Raw genomic sequence first — 22,669 nt, forward strand, 5'->3', positions numbered from 1 at the left:
AAAGAAAGATCCCCAGATTCACAATTATCGAAATATCCCCTCGTCATGTGTTCTGGAAGAGCTTACTCGAAACGTTTTTTTCTTTTCTTTTTCTTTAATTACTCTGTAACAATAATTTTTGCATTTGTTTAAGCTTGCAAAACGACCACAATGAAAACTGTCCGGGATTTTTGTTACATTCCTGTCAGAACATCGCTGACCAGCGAAACGCTGAACACTTTGGCGATGCCTGGATGGAGGTTCTCACATTTTTCAGCGTGGTAACGGTCTGAGGTAGACCACGGCTATTTTTCCCCCCCCTTCTGTGGCTCCAAAGTTTGATACTGAAACTAGAGCCACTGTATATAAGATTATATAGCAGCCTTAACTCAAGTATTTGTAGGGATCTTCACTCAAACAGCATTTTCTTCTATCTAGAACAGTATCATGTCAGTCAACTCGAAACCGAACGTAAAATTCTTACTTAGAAGAAATCGAAAAACCAAAATTTCTAATAGGCTCCTCCACAACGCGTGAGTTATCGCTACTGCTGCAAACAAATGGCATATATCTTTCGATATCCCTTCCAGCACAACTTACACAAGGTCGTATCGAAATATGGGAGGTTCATATGCCGAATCTTTTAGAAAAGTAGAGTAAAATATCGAAAATTTTGCTTGATAACTTACCTACCATACAGCTCTTCTTTAAGCATCTATCACGAAATTCAGATCACTCAAATTAATCAAATAGTACCAGCAGAAAAATTGATGGATTTGAATAGGACACCAATTGTCCCTGCTGATACTGTTCGATATTCCCTTCGCCGTACATTGTCTGGGGTGGCATGGAAAAGCATATATGAAAAATAGAATATTTTTATTTGCAGAATGAGTCAAATAAAATACCATAAAAACCGGTTGACTTTATCATGGAATAATATACCTGATAGAGAGTATACAAATTTACTGTGTTTAAAAGAAGAATCATTGACATACACGTGAAGAATTTTTGGCTCGGATGATGTATAACCCCCCCCCCCCCCCCCCCCGGTGATTTCCGCATTTTGCACTCATTGGAATAGCAACATAGGTTTTTAATGCATAATCATTATACTTAGGCTAAACATATCAATCAGTTTGTTTTTCCCGAAATGTTTTTACAAGAAACTTGCAATAATCTCAAATAAGTTGTTGGATGAGATCCTAATAAAATTAATTAAGTAATTTATATTTATTATCATGAATGAAATCCGTAAGGGAATAATGTTTCCCGATTTCTAAGTAGTCAAGAAAACTTATTCTTGTCAAAATTTTAATCGTATTTTCAAAGATTAACAATCTGCTATGCCTTTTCGCAAAAAATATAACAACAAGAAATACAGTGAAATTTGTGTAAGTTGACCACTTGCGGTGCAGTACTTTTTCGGTCAACTTATAAAGTGGGTAATGATTTTTTTGTCGTTTCTTGCGCCATGTACTCATTTTTTGACTAATTGCCACTTACTCTTTCCGTTCAACTCACTTTCATTGTTTAACATTACTTTGAAACAATAATTTACAGTGTTATTCAAATATTTTTAGAGGTTATTTTCTCAGAATGACGAATAATGTGTCATGTAAATTGAAAATTTCAGTAAATTGATCAAAAAAAATCATTGTTTATAAAAAGTTATTTGATATTAATAGTTCCTAAAAATTTATAGTTAATCAAAAACAACAAATTTTTCGATTTTTTTTTCTCGTATACATTTATAACCATGAAGATCTATTTTTCCACAAAATAACTCCTTATTGCACTTATTAGGCACCAGTTTTGGAAATTCCATATGTGTCAGCTAATTTTCTCAGGATTTCTCCCTTTTTAATTTTAATATTTCATACTTTTTTCTTTTTGAAGCCATTTTATGTAAAACTATAACACAAAGAGCAACAAGCTGGACTCTCATAGTTCTAAAAGGCAGTTGAAAATGAAAATGTCCTATTTCTTAATCCCTTCCACCAGAAACATTGCAATGCAAGTAACTTTTACTCTAGCACAATTCCAGTGTTGCCACAAAATATTGCAACTGGAAAAATATACTTTGTACTTTTCTAATGACATATGTTTTCATTGAACAGAGAGTACAAAAGGTAATCTCAAGTAGAACAACAAAAGAAAAGCAAGTTTAGAGAATGAAAGGGTTTTTAGTAGTTTTCCAATGTGGTTAAACTTACAAGGTGGTTTAGTTATGCTGCTGTTTTATTTAGTTGGTAAAATTGGTTGGTCGGTTTTCTTGGAAAGCTATAAAAAAATATTAATAAAATAAAATAATTTGCTAAATTAAGTTTTAATAAAATAATAGTTTAAAAAACTAAAAAAACCCGCTTTCATAGCAAATGAACTAAAAAGTGAAAAATAATCTTTGGATGATAGTAGTTGACCAATCACTTAATTTTAATGTAATACAAAAAAGCGTGGGGGCTTCTTATCAGTTGTCTTGAATTTCTTCCATTTGTTGTCCAAGCAGAAATGTAAATACACACCCCCCCCCCACGCTTTTTTGTATTACATTAAAATTAAGTGATTGGTCAACTACTATCATCCAAAGATTATTTATTTTTCACTTTTAAGTTCATTTGCTATGAAAGCGTGTTTTTATAGTTTTTTAAACTATTATTATTATTATTTTTTTTTTTGTATGAAGCTATTTTATGAGAAAATAAGGTGAGGTTTCGTGCTGGTAACTTCGTACTATTTCTGAAATGTGATTTACATTAAAAAATGGAATAAAATAATGTTGGAAAAAAGAAAAAACCATCGATGATAGTTTTAAACATAATTTTTGAAGTTGGTGCAAAAACGATAGATAAAATCATTCGTAGCCATAATTCAACTACAAATAAGTTTAACTGGGCCCAGTTTATGCATCAATGGCAGGAATAACCCCAATAGGCATCAATGCCAGTGTATTTGAGTAACGGTATAAATGTTTCGTTCCTAACTTTGGATGATTTTCTGAAAAACTGTGGACGAAGTATGATTGCACGTGATTTTATTTTTTGTTTTTGCGCCAACTTCAAAAACTATGTTTAAAAGTATTATCGATAGTGTTCAAAGAATAAAACTATTTTTCCCTTTTTCGAGCATTTTTTTTCAGTTGTTGTTTTGTTTGTGTTGCATCTTTTAAAACGTTAATGACTTTTTTAAACTAATATTTTGATAATTGTGTGAGTAGAGTTTTTCCCTGCTACTTTTCTAAAAGCTTTCAACAAAGTAAGCATTTGGGTAACTATAAATTAAAATTGATCCATTAAGTTTTCAATAACAGCCATACTTTGCGTTTTTTCACCTTACTTTGAATTGCATATTACTACTTAAAATGTAAACTATAGTAAAAGTCCAGAACCAACATTAATTGATGTGCTTCTGATATCCAAAACGAAACAATTACCTCGAAACTTTCTCTTAAAATCTCTGTAAAAACGAGCTGATCACATGACTTCCTATCACATGACTTCCCTTACGCCATCTTAATGATAATAGCGCCTTGGAGTAAGCAAGGAAACACTAAATATTTTCACCCCTAGTTTCTTGCGAACCGAAGCAAAAAAAAAAAAAAACATTTTACAGATTTATTTTCCCATTATTGGCAATTTTAATGTGATTCAGTGGTTAACTCTTTAAATATCACCAACATTGGCGTAATTAAAACCAGATTTAAGAATTATATTAAAAAAACAAAAAACAATTTTTCGCCAAGTTTGCGACAAAACTTGGCAGCAAAAAAGCCAAAAGCCGTACTTGGCGATATATCGCTAAGTGTTTGACCAATTATAACACCACTTGAGATAGCATTGAAATTAACAATGATTTCACCCCAAAAAGGTGTAAAAGACCATCTTAGGAACATCCGAATGCAACCAAACGTGCACAACTAGACCCCCACTAGGAGTCTACGTACCAAATTTCAACTTTCTAGGACTTACCGTTTTTTATTTATGCGAGATATATACGCACATACACACGTACATACGGACGTCACTAGAAAACTCTTAGTAATTATCTCGGGGATCATCAAAATGGATATTTCTGGTGTCTGTACGTTCTTAGATACATATGTCTTTAAAAAAATGTCAAAAAAAAAGTTTCCGGGTTAAAAATCAACCAGAAACTGTGTTATAAGATATCAGCATGATAATTTTAGGATACAAAATCATCCAGTAACTACTGTAGGTTTAAATTCGTTCATAACAGCCTCACAAAAAGTACTATTTTTTGCTGCGGATTCTTATAATATACATTATATCCAATCATATATTCCGTTTACCTGTGCTCTCGTCGTTAAATTTCTTAAATGCAACTTCAACAAGAGAAGCAGGTCCACCATTTAGAGGGGAAGGGTTGTCATTTAACCCTCTCCCCTGGCTTTGAGAAATGAATGTACTAACATGTCAGTGGGCGTGGTTTTGGTTGTTTTTCGGTATAACTTGCATTGGGTGTGCACACGTTGACCCCTCCCCATGGAAAACACCGAAATGACGGGCCCGCTGAGGAGTCAGGGAATGAAATAACTGAGCCAATTGCTCTTAAATGTACTATGTACTTTTTCATTCCCTCTTTTTTTTTTCCCCCATGAGTGACTAAGATTGCTTACGATTTCATTTCGGAGTGGCTTCACGTTTCTCAATTTCGTCATCATAATAGGCAGATAGCGAGTCACGTGATCCATTGCCTACTGGCGTTTCTTATTTCATTATTTGTTCATTCATATATTTATTTTGAAGACGGTGAATCTTTTCGCATCTTATTGATGCTTTTTTAGTTTCGATTTATTTATTTGCTTCTCGCAAAATTGGATATTCTACCGAGAATTACCCTTATACGTTTTAAACTTTAGACGCGGTTATTATGAATCATATGGATAGTTTAAAAGATTTCTTACACCAAAGATATCTAATTGAATTCCTTTGAAATGCGTTTTTCATTTTGTCACTTTTAATTAAACTTTAAACAGTTCATGCCATAGTTCTTGATCTAGAAAGGCAACAAAAAGAAAAAAAAATGGCATCTACTTTCAGAAAGTCGGATATTTTCTATATGGTCAAAATGATTAGCACATCTTAAATGTGTAAGTCCGACGAAATTAGATATCAAACATTACCACAACTCCATCACTTTCACAGATTGGGCGAGGAAAAAAGTAAGAAGCAAGATTCAAAAAAAAAAAAAAAACTGCGAATAATTTTAATGCAATGAATATTATTTTAGGCAAATAGGTGGCGACTCCGTTTTGTAGATAAATTTTGTCATTGGCACATAATATTTCACCACATAGTGAAACACTTAGAAGTTAGCAATCCAGATTTTTGTGTGTTATCTACCTGTATATGGTCAACCTCCTCCCCTCTTTGTAAAAATGTTAGCGAGCTAAATAGAGGAAAGAACAATAAGTTCTTAGCAACAAGCACTTTAAAATAGTGTCTTTAAAACTCTTGATGTTAAACGATGATGATCGAAATTTTGTGACTTAAATTTAAGAGATAAGAATTCCGAAAATTATTTATTAAATAACAACTGTAGGAACGCTTAAGTTCAATAACAAAGAAACGAAAAACAATTGCCAAATTAAAATAGGTTTATTATCCGAAAGAATAAAAAAAATAAATAAAATGAGAATCTTTACAAATGAAGCTTTTTGATCCAAAACAGTGTTTTTTTGTAAAATATCTGTTGCATCAGAGGGGTCTTCTAATTTTTTTTTTTTTTTTTTTTTTTTCTTGCTCACGGGAGAAAGAAGAGAGATCATTGGTTTGAACTAGAAAGCAGCCATCACAGGGGAAAATAAGAGTTCGCCACATTGCATCCACAGTGATCATATCACAGTCTATGAAGTCTTAGTCTTTGAAGTCTCAGTCTGTAGTCGGAGACAGTTGTCGTAGTCAGGAGTTGTAATCAGTTGTCTCAGTCAGCAGTCGAAGTCAGAGTAGTCTTAGTGAGTTGTCTCAGTCAGTGGTCTCAATCAGTTGTCGTAGTCAGTTGTCTCAGTCAGTTGTCATAGTCAGTAGTCATAGTCGCCTGTTGATTTGAGATCTTCGCCTTTTCTTACATTTTAATCCAGGCGTCCCAGACGCTATCTGGTTTTTTGTGTTTGTATATGAATCTGCAAATTTTAAAAAAGACTTTAGTTAGTCATGCTCAGATTTAATACAATAACGTTTTAGAGCAGCAAAAAAGAAGAAATTTGTAGACCACCCCACTATTCTTGGTATCGTTTTCAGGCAAATCCATTCCCAAATCGATTGGCAGAGTTGCTAAACAACCTTGCTTACAATTTTGCTAGCGGGGCGCGCATAAAAGAATAAATATTTGTAGTTTGCCGAGTGCTAACCAAAGTGAGGCAGACTACAGAAGTAAAATAGGCTTTCGAGATTCAACTTACGCAAAAGAAATTGACGAAATGCAAAATCCTTGAGCTATTTGTTAGGCTTTTCTTTTTTAAATACTAACTAATCTCATTACGGCGATTTTCGCAAATACTTCTTGAAAAGACTTCTTTTTTTTTCATGGTTGTCTTTGTATATGATTACAATGCGTTGTTCTGTTATTACCTCCCCGTCTTTAGTTATAACACTGATATACATAACAGAGGGTTTTTTCAACCGTACCAAACGCAAGGGTTGATTAGTTTGAAAAATGAAGTTATAAACATATATAGAAAGAAAGTAGCGGAATGGTGGGATGAAATGCAGACAGGAAAGTTGTCGAGTAACTTTATGAAAATTTTGAAAACGACTTACTTTTTGAAAAGTTTTCTCAGGCGGGACATTTTGTTCCACTTTTGTTGACATGTTTTTCTCCATTCTTCTTGACGATCAAACGAACTTTGATTGTTGATGGCGGACTCAGTTGGAAAGATAAATAGTGCGAAGTCAAAATCTTCGTCCAAGTAATCCACCGGAGATGGTCCCTCGGTGATTTGGTTGTTTGTAGTGATTTTCTTGTGAAAAATGGTTTTGGGAATGATGATCTTGGGTTGTTCATGAGGGAGATTTCTAAAGGAAACAGAGAGAGAGAGTTAAATTAAATAATGAGGGGCAAAATGCAATTGAATATATTGATCTATTAATGTGAAGGCGCGTAAACGTGCTAAAACACATATTTGCACAAAATAGTTAAGTGAATGAGTCAAATTGGTTTCTATACTGACTCCAGGTTCCTGTTATCACCAAGCATCCGGTGTCCCAAACATTAATAGGGTTGTCCAACCAGAGAGTGAACACACTTCAATCAATATCGTGTTTTTTTCTTTTTCTTTAAATAGGTTTCAAAAGTTTTTTTTTTTTCCTCTGAGTGAATAGACAACAATATCTTTCATTTTCAGAATTAAATAACAGAATTTAAAAAAAAAAAATTAACATCTTGAATTCAAATTATGTTTTTCGCAATCACGAGTGTGTGTATGTAGGCGTGTGTGTTTGTGTTAGGGGGGGGGGGTATGTGTGTTTGTGTGTAGGGGTATGTGTATGTGTGTAGGGGGTATGTGTATGTGTGTGTAGGCATGTGTGTTTGTGTCTGTGTGCTGGCATAAGTGTGTGTTTGTGTGTATGGATGTGTGTGTGGGTGGGGGGTATGTGTATGTGTGTGTAGGCATATGTGTTTGTGTCTGTGTGCAGGCATGAATGTGTGCGTAGTTGTGTGTATGTGTGTGTGTGTATGTTTTTGTGTGTGTGTATGTGTAGGTGTCTGTATGTATGCATGAATGTGTGAGTAGTTGTGTGTATATATGTGTGTATGTTTTTGTGTGTGTATGTGTAGGTGTCTGTAGGTGTATGTGTGTGTAGGTGTATGTGTGTGTAGGTGTATGTGTGTGCATGTGTATGTGTGTACGTGTGTGTAGTTGTGTATATATGCGCGTGTGTGTAGGACATGGATGCAACCTGGAGACGGCTTTCGCTATAGGAGCAGCATCGTGAGGAGCCGGTCGACGGTGATGCTGCAGAGGGTGGCGGTGGGAAAATAAAATCAAAGGACATCAAAACAGTCAAGTGAGAACAATAAGCAATTGCGATTGCTCAAAAAAACATACTAAGCACTTTTCATAATGCTCTCTAAAGGACAAAATAACTTGTCCGGGACAGAATTGACTAATTAAGTATTCCTGTAGTTTTCAATTATTCTAAGAAAATGACACAACAAACTAAGAAAAGTGCAGCTCAAGTCAGGGAGAGAATTTCTTATTATATTATCTTACTAGTGGTACCCGCACGGCTTTGCCCGTAATAGAAAAATTAAAAGGTCTTTTGGTTCGCCTGTATATTTACAAATGTATGGTGAATTTTATCGCCAATTGGCTTGTACCCATTTTACGGTTCCACGTTATGATAATTTCGTATCTCGCCAATTGGCTTGTGCCCATGTTACGGGTTTCACGTTATGATAATTTCGTAAATTACTCGTCCATCTTATATTTTTGTTCTTAAAATTGGAATAGAAAAAGAATCACACCGAAATTTAGAAAAATCGCTTAGAGGAGCACACCCTTAGGCTACAAACTAACTTTGTGCCAAATTTCATGAAAATCGGCCGAACGGTCTAGGCGCTATGCGCGTCACAGATATCCAGACATCCTTCGGACAGAGAGACCTTCAGCTTTATTATTAGTAAAGAAGAAGACTATAAATTTGAGTGTTGAAACAAGCATATTTTTCGGCGAAAGTTGGATTTTAAATGACTTGAGCCGCACTTTAAGTATAATAAGAGTGCTTAAAAAGAAAAGATAAATTAATAATGAAGGAAAAAGGATATTTGAAAGAAAAAAAATTAAAATAAAAAGTTAGGAACCTATAAAATAACAATAAAAAAAGTAAAAAAAGAATAGTGCAGTCCTCACACGATAATTCGAAGCCTCACAATTCGAATATTCCTTTAACCACGAAATTTTTACTGGGTCCCAAACTCTTTAGAAGATCGTGGGAACTTCCTTTAAATATATAACTACCAACAACTCGAAGGTTTTTGCCGGTCTCGAGCTTTCCAGAGTAGTCTGTAATAAGTAGAGCAGCTGAAACCAGAGCCGACTACGAAATAAAAAGAGACTCTTAAACCTAGGTTTAAAACCAGCTGGATGATTGCTCCACCGCGTCTTAAGCTCTCAGAATCTATTCGCTAACTCTCTGAGGCGTTTGAGCATTAAGGACCTACTTTGTGCAGTTTTTTTTTCTTCTGAAACTAATTTTTATTGAGTCTGGAACGGGATGCTATGGGAGAAATAAATATAACTTTTCACCGACAATGTTTTTTTTTTTTTTTTTGAGCAATCACGATGCTTATTGTCCACATTTGACTGTTTTTGATGTTACGCTGGTTTTATTTTCCCGTCAGCACCCTCTGCAGCATCACCGTCGATCGGCTCCTCACGATGCTGCTCCTCTAGCGAAAGCCGTCTCCAGGTTGCATCCATGTCCTACACACACGCACATACATACACAACTAGGCACACATGCACACAAACACATACACACAAAAACCATACACACATACACAAACACATACATATACACACAAACACAGACATACAGACCCCTACACATACACACACATACGCACAACTACCCACATATTCATGCATGCACACAGACACAAACACATATGCCTACACACACATGCACATATCCCGCCCCCACGCACACAAACACGCATACACACAACTACGCACACACTCACGCCTGCATACAGACTAACATACATGCCTACACACACATACCCCTACACACAAACACACATACCCCCCACACACAAGCACACACGCCTATATACACACACACACACTCGTGATTGTGAAAAATAGAATTTGAATTCAAGATGTCAAAATTCAAATTAATTTTTTTTTCTTTACTGAAACTAATTTTTATTGAGTCTGGAACGGAATGCTACGGGAGAAATAAATATAACTTTTCTCTGACAATGTTTTCTTTTCCCAGAGGGGCTGTGGAGGAGGCCATTTGGCCTTTACCACACCTAGTGCGCTAACCGATAAGGCATGCCTTTCATGTGCCACCAGTAAGGCAGTGATATATCTATACTAGTAGTTTTTGACTCCCAGTTTGCGAAACTGCTCCAGGAATTTAATTCTGCCGATGGAACTCTAAGCCAAATGAATTGCCAAGGGATCTTTTACGTGCCGCATAACCATACGACATGGGGGCTGCCGATTTTCTGCATCTCGAAAATCCACCGACTCGCCACCTCAGATCAGACCCCGGGTCCAAGGCGTAGAAGGCCATCGCCTTACTATCACGCCACCAGCCGTTCACCAACAACGTCGACAAATGAGCCGCTCAGAAGCCAATGCGGTTAAGTCCAAAATACAAAAATTGAGAAAATTAATGTTTTTTGATACATTAGTTTTTAAAATTCTTGGTTTATTAATTTATTTAGAAAAGTCTTTTTTCGAGGTGTAAACTCTGCAAAAAAACAAGATATGTACAGGATGTGTAAATAAAAATGTAAGTATTTATGGAAATAATGACAGCATCTTAAAAATTTTAGGACTTATACCCTTTGGCAGCTGAAAAAGATAAGAAATTTATGTAAAAATAATAAAATAACATTTATTGTGTCATAAGTTTTATGTTTATTCATCATAACAAACATCACCTTCTTCCGAGTTATTTAAATGTAAATTTTAATCTCACGTGTTGTCCTTAATGTCCTGTAAAAGTCGTGTTTAATTGGAGGTATATACTTTAATAAACATATGACATTTTTTTCTCTTGAAATTGTTCTGCCATTAGGATATAATATAGGTTGAGTTATATTTTTTAAATTTACTGGCCTACCTATTTTTTTTTTAATTTTTTTTTTAAATATATCAATTACATGAAAGATATCATCCTCATCAAAATTATGTTTGAACTTAATGCTGCTTGGGTTTGACCATTCCAATTTTATCCATCTCATTATTAAGCCAATTGACTGTCCGTCACCTGTTGATTTTTTTCTGTTGGTAACAGCTTCTTCTAATGGTTCTAATGAATTAGAATGAAATATCGTATCACTTTCACTGAGTTCTATTTCCATTGACATTTTCAGTTTTTATACCCTAACAATAAATCTTTTTTATTATTTTAAAAAGTCAAGTTTTTACAGTTATTAAAGAAAATTTATTTAATGTTTTTGATAACACAATAATTTTCGCAAACACTTTAACGTAATATTTTTGTGTTCTGACGCACATGCATAAAACTCAAACAATTCTAATTAGAAGGTAGCGGTTACAGTTACTATGAATTTCTTGTTTTTCAGTGCTGCCAACAAATATCGAACAAAGAAGAATAATTTAATTTTTATTTCAAGGTCTATGTAAAAAAATATTGATAAAAGGTGGACTTATTCACAATGGCTTCTGAAATTATTATACAATATATTCAGAAGCTATTAAAAAAAGGGCTGTCTAACTCAGAGAAAAGTAACCAACGAGTAAACCCTTCAATAACTAAGATTATTATTTATTTCATCAAAATTTCTAAAAATCAAAAAATATCAAAAAACGGACTTAACCTCAGTGGCTTCTGAGCGGCTCAAATCATCTGCTGTGTTTTGTGTTTGTATTTTTCGGGGGGTTTTGAGACACCATGCATCACGAAAACAAGTGAGTGAAAAATGACTGTGTGTGTGATGTGTATGAATTTCTTATCGTCTTTTGCGGAAGTCAAAATTAACTTCAGTACAATTAGCTAAAATGCAATGACTATGAAAAAAAATATCTAATTAAGATTAATTACTTGGAGTATTCCATCATGTCTTGAGATGGTTTTGAGAGATCCATTTTCATTCAAAGTACCTAAAATAAAGCAACAATAAAAAAGTTAAAATACTAATACTGCTGGTTATAATAGTTATACACTAATAGTAATGAAACAATAAAAGTGTAATTTGTTCGTTGTACTGCGTGGCCCTTAAACTAGTGATGCAAGTGCAGAAGCAGCAATGGCGGTATTCGAATGATCGCAGTGCTTCGCTTCTGAGCAGTGATCTATTGAAATTTTATTTTATACTAGTGGGACCCGCACTGCTTTGCCCGTAATAGAAAAATTAAAAGGTCTTTTGGTTCGCCTGTATATTTACAAATTATGTATGGTGGATTTTGTCGCCAATTGGCTTGTACCCATGTTACGGTTCCACGTTATGATCATTTCGTATCTCGCCAATTGGCTTGTGCCCATGTTACGGTTCCACGTTATAATCATTTCGTTATTTACTCGTCCATCTTATAATAGTTTTGTACTAAAAATTGGAATAGAAAAAGAACCACATCGAATTTTCGAAAACTCGCTTCGAGGTGCACACCCCCATGCTACAAACTAACTTCGTGCCAAATCTCATGAAAATCGGTCCAAACGGTCTAAGTGCTATGCGGCTTCAGACAGAGATCCTGACAGACAGAGATCCGGACACACAGAGGGACATTCAGCTTTATTATTAGTAAAGATAAAGATAATGCCTTTTAACTCCACTACACATAACATAACAAATGCTTTAGTGCCTTTTCGTAAAGTTTTTGCATAAAATACGCGAAACGGATTATTACTTCATCACTAAGAATTTAACACTTCCCACCAAACTGTCCTGAGAACTAAGTTAATTCTGTTTCTCGAACAATCTTCATCTGCACAAAAAGTTTTATATCTGAAAGAAAAGTCATTAAACGTAGAAACAAGTTCCTTTTAAAGTTATCACACGCTGCAGAAAAGTGCATCATGACGTGGCATGTATTAAGACGGATGTTAATTCTAACTAGGGGGCCACACCTGCTGGCCAATCAAACACGGGCGAAGTTTTTCTTAAGTTGTGGGGAATGACCCGGATAAATGAATGCACATTTTAGTTTCAAATTTCATTAAAATGGCGTTTGTATCGTCATTCCTCAAACATCAAATTCCCAAGCTAGCACAATCATACTTGATCCTTCTTTGACTGGGATTTAACAAAAAAAAAAAAAGCAAATCTGATTATTTTCATGACCCGGTACTTTTCAGTTCAAGGTACGTCACTTGGCGCATTTGTTAAAATTTTGGCGGTTTTAATTTATTAATCGCGATATATTAATCTAAATATTTCGTAGTTTGCGACAGTCAGCAACTTGAATTTTTGACTTCTACGGTTGCCATATAGTACTTGTAGGTATCGTTAATTGCTTTAAGCACTTTTTCTGTTGTCGCCAAGGTCGCCAAAACAAGTAATGCACCTGGAAAAGTACCAGAAACATCAACTGTATTAGTACAGGGATAACTTTTTGAATTAATACGAAATCTGCCATTTCTGTTAGTCATTCAGTTTGTACGTTACAAAACCACCAAAGTTTTAGCACCAAAAATATCACCACATTTGGGGGAATCATTACTGTTTCGCGAAAAACATAATTTATGATTTAATCTTTCGGAAAAGAGCAACTCCATCATCAAACGAAATCTGAACAAAAGTATGAACTTACTTTTCACAGAAATATTTCGCAAATTTTCGTCGAAAAACTGAAATTTGCTGAGAGCGGAAGCAGAATCCAACCTATACGGTATCAAATCGGCTTCGAAGTGAAATTTTGCGGCTGCGTTCGCTCTGTTGTAGAGGATACCATTGTTGGAACAATGAAATTTTATTTGTTACTTTACAACTTTTTCCTCAGTTGATAACAATACGAAAAGTTTACATTGTTGGAATACACTGAAATAAGAATTTTCACGACATTTGCAGCATCGTACTTGATTAATGAAAGAAAGAACACACACACACACACACACACAAAAAAAAAAAAAAATAATTTGAATTTTAACATCTGGAATTCAAATTATGTTTTTCGCAATCACGAGTGTGTGTGTGTATGTAGGCGTGTGTGTGCTTGTGTGGGGGGGGGGGGTGTGCGTTTGTGCATAGGGGGTATGTGTGTGTGCGTAGGCATGTGTGTTTGTGTCTGTGTGCAGGCATGAGTGTGTGGGTAGTTGTGTGTATGAGTGTTTGTGTGCGTGGGGGTGGGGAATGTGTATGTGTGTGTAGGCATATGTGTTTGTGTCTGTGTGCATGCATGAATATGGGGGTAGTTGTGTGTATGTGTGTGTATGTGGTGGTGTGTGTGTATGTGTAGGTGTCTGTATGTATGCGTGTATGTGTTTGTGCATGTGTGTAGGTGTATATGTGTGTGTTTGTGTATGTGTGTAGGTGTATGTGTTTGTGTGTGTGTGTGTATGTGGTGGTGTGTGTATGTGTAGGTGTCTGTAATACATGCATGTATGTGGTGGTGTGTGTAGGTGTTTGTGTTTGTGTATGTGTGTAGGTGCGTATGTGTGTGTGCGTGCGTGTGTGTGTAGTTTTGTATGTATGCGCGTGTGTGTAGGACATGGATACAACCTGGAAATGGCTTTCGCTATAGGAGCAGCATCGTGAGGAGCCGGTCGACGGTGATGCTGCAGAGGGTGCTGGCGGGAAAATAAAATGATAGCACATCAAAACAGTCAAATGATAGCAATAAGCAATCGTGATTGCTCAAAATATTAGGAACTAAAATTGATCCTTGATAAGTTATCGAACCCATAATACACGATTAAATGAATAAACAGATAGCTTTCTTCTGCTTAGTTAATCTATACACTGCACGCAGCATCAGACTTTTGCAAATACAAATGTGATGACCAGAAACAGGCTCTGGGTCCAACTAGGCTGGTTCTTGTCGTTTTATAAGCAGTCCCAAATGCCCACAACCCAATCAAATTAGCCATTTTTTCCTAATTTCCTGGTTAAAGAAACAACACCTGCTTACAGTGCAAAAATTGATTCTATTAACATCTTTCATTCAGATACATTTAAAAAACTGAATCCTGCCCCTTCTGACCAGAGCCGTGTCGAAGAGAAGGGTTTTAGGGGTTAAGCCCCTCCCATTGGGGCAAAAGTCTTTTATTAACAAAAAAAACTTTTCTCTCCGAAGTTTTTAGAGAAATAGGGTTAAATTTGCATTTAGACAACTGTCCCAAAGTAGAAACAGCGGAATTTGCACAAATCATCAATAGAATAATTGCAACAGTCCCCAAAAATCCTTATTACAATCGGAACATTCGTTCCAAAATACATTCATTAGACTGAGAGTAGTCCCTCATAAAATAAAGACTACAGTCCCTAAATATCCCTATTAAATTGCTGAAAAGTCACCAGAAATGCTCATGAGAAAGAGAGAACCAGCCCTAATGACGTCGGCTATCCCATCAGATCTGCTTCACCCTTCAGAGCAAGGAAAGCAGTCCCTAAAAATTTCTTATTGGCATTAAAAGAACATCCAGCTTCTAGAAAAATCCGTAATAGAGGTAATGGAGTAACAGGACATGCTTCCGTCCCTCTAAAAACTGTGTGTGAGTGTATGTGGGGGGAGGAGGAGGTGTGTGTGTATTTATATATATATATATGTGTGTGTGTGTGTGTACGAGTATACCCGCACACACACACACACACATATTCTGTTTTGTTCAAATATCGTTTATTTTGTTTTTTCTGCTCTGACACATATGGAAATTTTGAGCGAAACTTTACTTTTATCAGAAAGAAGATAGAAACAAAAAATATATATATTTATGATTTTATCAATTAAAATAATAATCTTTTTGTAACTTAAAATGACAAAGCATGAGATTCATCTGTAAAAAAAGTTTCATCAACAGATGTCCTGAATAAACGTGAGACAATCTGCTTTTATTTTTCTTGCACCCCCCCCCCCCCCCGGCTTTTTACCAGTATAAGATCGTCGGGAACACATCTCAATAAATTGTCATCCCACTTGACAGCATTAAAAAAAAAAAAATACATGTTTGCTTCAGTTAGCTCCAGGGTTTAATTTCTAAAAAAGAACTCGTCTTCGCATGAAATACGCCTTAATTCCGTCAGACGCGTAAAAATTCTCATTTATTTTTTTAAAAGACCAGGAACAGAGCTCCCGTGTCAAGCAACCTGTACCGCGGTTATCCGGTGTCTGACCACACGCGTTCTAATAGAGCTACCGGTTAGTGAAAATAATTAAAACATTCTACGGAAACTCATCGTGACGTCATTAAATCAACTAACCGGTTGTTTTATGCGAACATGCCCATAATGTCAGCCTGCGAGGTTTAATGCTTGGGGATACGTGAAAATAAACTTTCATTTCAGATTATAAAAGAAATAATAAATATGAGTTTAAAAAAAAATCTTCCGGCAGTCATTGTTAAAATCGATCGTTTTTTGATTGAAATAAAGCCGATTGCTTTTCATTTTCCTTCTTTATTCTTGAACTGCGTCTGGCGTCCAATCGCAGGAAAAAAAGATGGGCGCATGCGCTCATAAATAATGATCGCGGTGCTCTTGAAGCGAACTCCCGTTTTCTACTTGACGTTAAATCTCGGTTATCACAAATTTGCCATTTCAACTGCGCTTGCGCGCGGACTTAGCTTTCTGGGCTTTCTGTTTAGAGAATTAGTGTTGCTTGTTTATATTTAAGCTGAGCGAGAGTCCCACCAAATTAATGAATGCGATTAGAATATTTTCACAGCGACTTCGTGATATATTATATGAAACTACGGATATGAATAACTGATAATCTTAAGAGAAAAATGACACTTCAATATTTATTAGTTTGGAAATATTTATTTAACATAAATGTAAAACACGTTGTGTATTTCAAAAATGATTGGAATATTAGTACAGAAACCCGTCTTTTGCGGATATTTTACGTTAGGCGTAAACAACTTAGTATTATACATTTTTATTTAGGTTGAGGGTTCGGCTTTGTATTAGAAGTGATGCTGAAATTCCAGTACGCTCTTCTGAGGTTAAAAATTTAGTCATGAAAAAGGACAGACGATTCAGACACCGAATCCATTAATAATTAAGAAGCAAAATTCAATCTTTACCGAGGCCTAAAAACTAAATCAGAAAAAACTTTGTGATTTCTAATTTTTATCTTTTGCCATCTCATATTTGTTACCAAATTTAAAATGTTTGTAATTAATTTAGCAAGAGTTTTGAAATCAGCTAAGTCCCCGCGCAAGCGCAGTTGAAATGGCAAATTTGTGATAACCGGGATTTAACGTCGAGTCCGTTTTCTTATCTTTTGATCTGTGATTCAATTTCTGTGCTTGTGATTTTAAGACTGGATTTTATGTTTGGGTAGTCCTTTCATCCATCTTCATTCAGGTTAGAACTTAATTTCATTTTCTTATGTTAATAAAATCATAAAATTTGGATGTTCTTTAAGACAGAATTGTTTTATTAGTTCCTAGAGCCTTCTAATTGTGTATAAAGTCTTTCGCTGAAATCTCTATTGTATTTTAAGCATTTCTCTGCACGTATCGGAACTTACTGAGGTTTTTTCAGGGTTGTAGGTTTAGAAGAAATTCTTTATCATCATAAAGTGAGATGAATACTTGAAAATTAAATTGTTTTTAAGTGTAGAAGTGTTAAATAAAGGCGACAGTCTGACCAATGTATTGTTTATTATACGTAGAGGTCAAATTGATTATTGGATCTCATGGGAGGTCACTGAGACCTCCCAAAGGGTTCATATTCGGAACTGTTTCATTCTGACGACTCTTCAAATTGGAAAATACTAGCACAGAATTGGCGTTTTTCTTTTTTTTTTCCCTTATGCTTATATTTTCTTATAGGATAATCGCTTTTTTATCATTCGGTAAAATTTGAAGTTTCGTTCGGCAATTTGGGAATTTTTCGCATCCCGAAAATTTGTTTGAGGTGCCCCTGTTGGTACGGTGACCGACAACTACTAGCGTTTGTTGCTAAAAATACGTTTTTATTTTATCGGAAAGAATTAAAATTAAATATGGTCATGGAAAAATGTTGCTTTAAATGCATGAAGGGTCGGCCAAAAGTACTCAATGCATAAAGCGGCGTTGTAAAAATACTATTCATTATTCTTTACTCATGAACGCCCATTGTTTTATTTGTTGTTTTACATGCATTATCCAGTAATTTTATTGTACACTAGTGATACCCGCACGGCTTCGTCCGTAATAGAAAAATCAAAAGGTCTTTTGGTTCGCCTGTATATTTACAAATAATGTATGGTGAATTTTCTCGCCAGTTGGCTTGTACCCATCTTACGGTTCCACGTTATGATAATTTTGTATCTCGCCAATTGGCTTGTGCCCATGTTACGGTTCCACGTTATGATAATTTTGTAATTTACTCGTCCATCTTATGATATTTTTTCTTAAAATTGGAATAGAAAAAGAACTACATCGAATTTTCGAAAAATCGCTTCGGGGTGCACACTTCCATGCTACATACTAACTTTGTGCCAAATTTCATGAAAATCGGCAGAACGGTTAAAGCGCTATGCGCGTCACAAACATCCTACAGAGATCCAGACATCCTCCGGACAGAGAGACTTTCAGCTTTATTATTAGTAAAGAAGTAACGCTATTATTCCACTTTGTTTATACTATTCATTCAAGTGTTGAAAAATATGAATTCCTTGTTTAGAGTTCAAAATTGAAAGTGTACATTTTTTATTCTCGTACTTTTCTCAGCCTCTGGTTTTGGTGGAGGTCATTTTTGGAAGGAGGGAGGGGGGGAGAATCATCAAGGTCTTCTGCACATAATTAGGGTGTTCAAGGTCAATTTTTTGAAATAAAAGTCTGTAAAACGCAGCGTTGACATAATCTTGATCCCTTAATGGAAAAGGACGTGACCCCCCCCCCCCCCCCCGTCTCTGGATCCGCACCTGACTCTTTTGCTTATGAGGTGCGGTGGTTTCTTTTCATACACTTCATTTTATATCTCATGAAAAAAATGTAATGAGCCAGTTCCATTTTCTAAAATACGTTTCCCTAAACGCTCATCTCAGATTTCTTCTTTTTTTGAAGATGTTGAATTGATTAGTCTTTTTTTTACATTAATTTTTTAATGCAACCGTGTAACGAGGATTGTCGTGCTCTCATGCGCAGGGTACGTTGGACCATCTGAAGGGGCACGTTGAGTCACATTACGAAAACAACTTTTGTTATATTTTTAACTAGTGATACCCGCACGGCTTTGCCCGTAATAGAAAAATAAAAAGGTCTTTTGATTCGCCTGTATATTTACAAATAATGTATGTTGAATTTTCTCGCCAGTTGGCTTGTGCCCATCTTACGGTTCCACGTTATGATAATTTCGTAATTTACTCGTCCATCTTATGATATTTTTTTTCTTAAAATTGGAATAGAAAAAGAACCACATCGAATTTTCGAAAAATCGCTTCGGGGTGCACACTCCCATGCTACATACTAACTTTGTGCCAAATTTCATGATAAAAAATTTTGAAAAAAAAAATAGAACCGACTTCAAAATTGCTCTAAAAAGTGAAAAATAATTTTATTCTTTAAACACCATCGATAATACTTTTAAACATACTTTTTGAAGTTGGCGCAAAAACGATCGATAAAATCATTCACAGCCATAACTCAACTACAAGTATAAATTTAACCACGTCCAGTTTCTTCACGCATTAATGACAGCATATTTGAGTAACGATATAAATGTTTCGTTCCTAAGTTTGGATGATTTTTTGATAAAAATATGAACGAAGCATGGTTACAATGGATTTTACTTTTTGTTTTTGCGCCAACTTCAAAAAGTATGTTTAAAAGTATTATCGATGGTGTTTAAAGAATAAAATTATTTTTCACTTTTTAGTGCAATTTTGAAGTCGGTTCTATTTTTTTTTTCAAAATTTTTTTATTTCATTCTTTTTAGTGTAAATGTAGATATTTCAGTAAAAGTAAGAAGTTACCTAGTAAGAAGTGCGGCTCTATATCACTGTATTGCTTTAGAAAAGCCTTTATTCAAAATTATCATTACAATTACTATTAATGTTACAGTTATATGGCACCAAACTTTTATAACACTGGGTTTCATACTGTCGCGTAGATGAAGATTGCGAAGACAATGTGAAAGCCAAATGAAGCGAATACTCGTTAGTCTCAACTCGAGATCTTTATTCAGAACCACGAATGAACGTCACATCTCCTTATATGCAACTTGAAAAAGTACTGAAACTTTCCAGACTTGAAAAGATACAGAATTTAATAGAACATTCGAGAAAATACTGGAAACAATAGAAACGAAATTTTAGTAAAATTCACTGTGTCCTAGTCGGGATTTGAACCCGGGTCGCTCGTGTGGGAGACAAGAATTCTACCACTGAGCCACCGTTATCCACGGATGAAAAGTGCGAACTTCGCTACAATATCATTTTAATCATTTAATAGGGAAATTTACTGTTTTTTGCCCATAACTTTTTTTCTAAAGAACAAATATGGTCAAACAAAGTAATGGGACCTAAGTTGAGCCATCCTCTATCCATTAAAAAAAGAATCATCAAAATCGGTTCACTAGGTGAGACGCTATGAGTGGGCAAACAAAAAAAAAAAAACATACATACGGTATGAACTGATAACCGCCTCCTTTTTGAAGTCGGTTAAAAATCAGCCGAACGGTTTAGGCGCTATGCGCGTCACAGACATCCTATAGACATCCAGACATCCTCCGGGCAGAGAGACTTTCAGCTTTATTATTAGTAAAGATAATAAATATTATCCAATACCGTAACTACACTGCATAAAATTCAGGAAAATTTTCTGATTACTGTAAAATGATGGACTTACAGCATCGCTGATTTTTACTGGAGAAAAAAGCGATCGAAGTTCCAATTGGTTGCTGTGACCTACCGAGGACCGTAAAATTTTACTATAACATTTGATTTTTACGGTAATAGTTACTGCAACATGGATGCCAGTAACAATTACCGTAAATTTTCCGGAAAATTTTTAACGGTGTAGATTGTGTTCTTATGCGAGTAGAATGAAAAACATAAAAGTTTAAAAAGAAAATATTATACTAATTTGATAAATCATTATTAATTAAACACAGCAATAAGAATTCACCATTAGTACACGACTATTAAAAAATATATTGTATGTTCGTGAGAGAATGAATGCAGATAATTAAGATTGAAAAATGATATCTGGGTATTTTAAAGTGCTAAATCCTGAGCAGACACTGGATTTTGGAAGGATAAGTCATATGCTACTTGTATGTACAGTTACATCAATATTTGCTACGGAAAAAAAAGCTTTTTTTTCTATTGCATGACATGAACCAATTCCAAAAAGTAAAGACTCCTGTAATACTAATAGTATGCATTTTTTTTTTTTTTAAAGTAGGATAAATTTTGCATCTTTAAGCAAGTATATCTTTGTAATCGAAAATTAAATGTTGAAAACGAACGTAGATAATGCTAAGAAAAAGTATACTTTTATCTTTCATTTATTTTTTTGTTTTATTTTGTTTCTAAATTGAATGCTTGTTTGGCAAACATTTTGTTTAGTACCTAGGAACTTTATTATAGCATGTATTGTATATTTTACTCTTTAATTGTCTGAAAAATTTTTGAAGAATATTTGAAAATGTAGAATAGTAAAAAAGTCGGATATGAAATAAATTCTTTGGTAAAATTAGTTCAGTATAATTTTTGTTAAATAATTATAAAATATAACTTTGCTCTTTTTATCCAAATTTTTATCATTATCGAAACATGTTTAACATGGAGATAAATGAATGTTTAACATACAAACACTAAGAATATTGTTATAATTATTGGGGTTTAAGGGAAAAAAGTTTTAAATTATTTGGGGTAGTTTGATCCGGTCAACGTGTCCCGCAAAGAAGGGAAAAAATGTCATATTTTTTCACTTTGTGACAAAAAATTAAAAACTGCAAATCATTGTGAACTAAGCACACTTACTTCAAGAAAGAAGTTTAATTTTTTTAAAAAATCTTGCTGAAAATCAATGAGTGAAAAATAAATGTGTTTTTTTTTTTTTGTGGGGAGGGGACTTCCTCGATTATTAAGGTTTTGTGCAATCTTACATTTTTCCATGATTTATGTAAAAATATCCATTCAAAGTAGAAACGAATATTCTGCCGTGTGCAGGTAAACGGCAGTATCTGCAAAAATGAGTTTTCGAGATATTTGAAGAAATGTGTGGTGGGTTCAGTACTAACCAGAAGGAAATGTTGGGAAAAGACGTTTTTTTCGCGCCTTTTTGTCTGCGTAAACCAATCAAGCTTCTTTACTAATAATAAAAACTGAAAGTCTGTCTGGATCTCTGGATATCTGTGACGCTCATAGCGCCTAGATCGTTCGTCCGATTTTCATGAAATTTGGCACAAAGTTAGTTTGTAGCATGGGGGTGTGCACCTTGAAGCGATTTTTCGAAAATTCGGTTTGTTCTTTTTCTATTCCAATTAAAAAAAAAAAAATACCGATCAAATTATCACAACGTGGAATAGTAAATTACGAAATTATCATAACGTGGAACCGTAACATGGATGAGCCATTTAACATAGCAAATTAGCAATGAATTCGTCATCCGTTTGTAAATATACAAGTGAACCAAATGACCTTTTTTTATTTTCTACTACGGGCAAAGCCGTGAGGGTACCACTAGTCTTTACTAATAATAAAGCTGAAAGTCTCTCTGTCCGGAGGATGTCTGGATGTCTGTAGGATGTCTGCGACGCGCCTAGACCGTTCGGCCGATTTTCATGAAATTTGGCACAAAGTCAGTTTGTAGCATGGGAGTGTGCACCTCGAAGCGATTTTTCGAAAATTCGATTTTGTTCTTTTTCTATTCCA

This window comes from Uloborus diversus, chromosome 2, assembly GCF_026930045.1.
Source record: "Uloborus diversus isolate 005 chromosome 2, Udiv.v.3.1, whole genome shotgun sequence".
Classification (NCBI taxonomy): domain Eukaryota; kingdom Metazoa; phylum Arthropoda; class Arachnida; order Araneae; family Uloboridae; genus Uloborus; species Uloborus diversus.